Genomic DNA, 2,960 nt, shown 5'->3' on the forward strand with positions numbered 1-2,960 from the left:
TTCATTTTCACTTCTTTTATTGTTTTTAATTCCCCCAACCGTGCCCCGATTAATATATTTATCTTTACCCATGAGTTTTTTCACATTATTTTCTCCCCCATCCTACTGAGGAGAAGGACTGATAAAATTTCCTGGTGGGCACCTGACGAGCAGCCAAGTTTCACCCACCACAGGCATCTTGCCCAACTCTCCTGCTATAGGCAGCGTTCACTCGATGAGATTGCTCAAGGGCTCCCTGCAACTTGGCATCATCCACAAAGGAGCTGAAAGTGAATTGTCTCCCGGCGTGAAGAGAGATGTTCCCCAGTGGTGGTCCAGGGCTAATCACTGAGGGTTGCCACTTCGAAGTGGCATTTGACCTTATTGTTCAGCCAACTTTCCACCCAAGTATCGTGAGAGGAGTGGGTGGAGAAGGCCTTCTCCCTGCCTATGCTGGCATACCAGCCTGAACAGGAAGGGGAGGACTGGATCTAAAAAGCAGGTGATGAAAGGAAAGAGCGTGAGTGTCATGGTTTCACTGCAGGAGAGTTCCAGCATTGGGACAAAAGAACAGAAGTCGTCAAGTGCGATGGGGCCACAAAGCGTACGTGGCAAAAACCAAAAGGATTCCTTGTGGATGATAGAAATGTCCCCAGCTGAGGCGCAGCCTTCTTTGGGAGACAACCCTTCCAGTTCACGAGTCTTGCAGAGAGCAGGGGGGGATACAAAGCCCAGTACTCATTGTAGGATGTGGCCACCAGCAGGAAACACTCCGTACATACCAAAGGTACAGGAAACAGCACCACCCTTGCTGTGAGCAGAGACTGTGCTCTCCCCAGTCAGGGGACGGTCAGGGTGGTGGAGCTGTAGCAGGTTTCCAAGTTTTCCAGCAGCAGCCCCAATGATGAGGAGCGCGTTCCCAATGACAATCACAAAGAGGGTCATGAGAGAGAGGAGGAAGAGATTTTTCTGAAGGTTGGGGACATTCCCAATTCCAATTAGGGGAAACTCCGTTGATAACGTCTTATTGTCCTATTCCCCTTTCCCCATGGAAAGTTTTACGTCCTCACAAGAGGAAAGACACTGAGGGGCTGGAGCGAGTCCAGAGAAGGGCAACGGAGCTGGTGAGGGGCCGGGAGCACAAGTCTCATGAGGAGCAGCTGAGGGAGCTGGGGGTGTTCAGCCTGGAGAAAAGGAGGCTGAGGGGAGACCTTCTCGCTCTCTACAGCTGCCTGAAAGGAGGGCGTAGCAAGGTGGGGGTTGGTCTCTTCTCCCAAGGAGCAGGCGATAGGACGAGAGGAAATGGCCTGAGGTTGCGCCAGGGGAGGTTTAGATTGGAGATTAGGGAAAAGATTTACACTGAAAGGGTTATCAAGCACTGGAACAGGCTGCCCAGGGCAGCGGTGGAACCATCATTCCGGGAGGTATTTCAGAGACGGGTAGATGCTGTGCTTAGTGACATGGTTTAGTGATGGGTTTTGTCAGTGTGAGGTTGATGGCTGGACTCAATCTGACATGTCCCTTCTATCCTAGACGATTCCATGATTCTATGCCCCTTCTCTCCTGGGAGGACACCAAGGAGTGAGAGCATTTGCTTCTCTCTTTGGTGCTTAGAGAAATGGTGAAGGAAGTTCAGAGAGGTGAAACATGGAGGTGCGTGAGCCTCTGGCGGCATCAAACTCCCTGGCCGTGCTCTGTGTATGGGAAAGGTGAGAAATGCCATCGCCTTCTAGAGGGCAATGCTGCTCATGCCTGCAGAGCCCTTTCTGACTGCGCACGTGACATGCTCCACAGACCTGCTTCTTTCACACTGTGTAATGACAGGGACAGGCCATAATGAGAGGGGAGGGTGATGTGGCACACGGGGGCATTTGCAATGACCCGGACAAGTGAGGTGAGAGAAATCTCCTTGGGATGGTGGGGGCTGTTCCTGGCGTCACACACAGCAGTGCCAGGGCTCTGACAGGGCTGTTCAGAGACACGAGTCCTTCCCTGGCACAGGCAGAGGCCCTGAGCAGACTCCCTGGCCTCCTGTGGCCACTCCCAGGGGCTGCAGCCCCTCAGCCCTGCGGGGTGTCTCCTGCTCTGCGCCTCTCTGAGATGCCCCACGGCTGAGGAATGGACACAGGGACCACGGTTCAAGGAAGCCCATCCCAGTGCTGCATCCTGGGGTTTTCCCAGGGGACGTTACTCTCCAAGTGACGTGACCTCGAGACACTGTCTGTCCCACAGGTCTTTGTGGAACCCCCAGGAATAGCTGATGGCGTTTGTACACACTCGAGTGCATCTCAGCACACACACATGGAATCCTAGAATGATAGAATGATTCGAGTTGGAAGAGACCTTAAAGTTCATCAAGTTCAAGGCCCCTGCCCTGGGCAGGGACACCTCCCACCAGACCAGGTTGCTCCAAGCCCCATCCAGCCGGGCCTTGACCCCTCCAGGCATGGGGCAGCCACAGCTTCTCTGGGCAACCTGGGCCAGGCTCTCACCACCCTCCCACTAAAGAATTTCTTCCTGACATCTAACCTAAATTTCCCCTCTTTCAGTTTGAAGCCATTACCCCTCATCCTATTGCTACACTCCCTGATAAAGAGGTATTGGAAGGCGGCTATAAGGTCTCCCCGGAGCCTTCCCTTCTCCAGGCTGAACAACCCCAGCTCCCTCAGCCTTTCCTCGTAGGACAGGTGCTCCAGCCCTCTGATCATCTTTGTGGCCCTCCGCTGGACTCATTCCAACAGGTCCCTGTCCCTCGTGTGCTGAGGACTCCAGAGCTGGACACAGGGCTCCAGGTGGGGTCTCATGAGAGCAGAGCAGAGGGGCAGAATCACCTCCCTGTACCTGCTGGCCATGCTTCTTTTGATGCAGCCCAGGATGCGGGGGGCTTTCTGGGCTGCCAGCTCACATTGCCGGCTGGTATTGAGCTTCTCATCCACCAACACCCTCAAATCCTTCTCAGAGCCATTCTCCGCCCAACTGGT

The sequence above is a fragment of the Numenius arquata genome, unplaced genomic scaffold, assembly GCF_964106895.1.
Source record: "Numenius arquata unplaced genomic scaffold, bNumArq3.hap1.1 HAP1_SCAFFOLD_257, whole genome shotgun sequence".
Lineage (NCBI taxonomy): Eukaryota > Metazoa > Chordata > Aves > Charadriiformes > Scolopacidae > Numenius > Numenius arquata.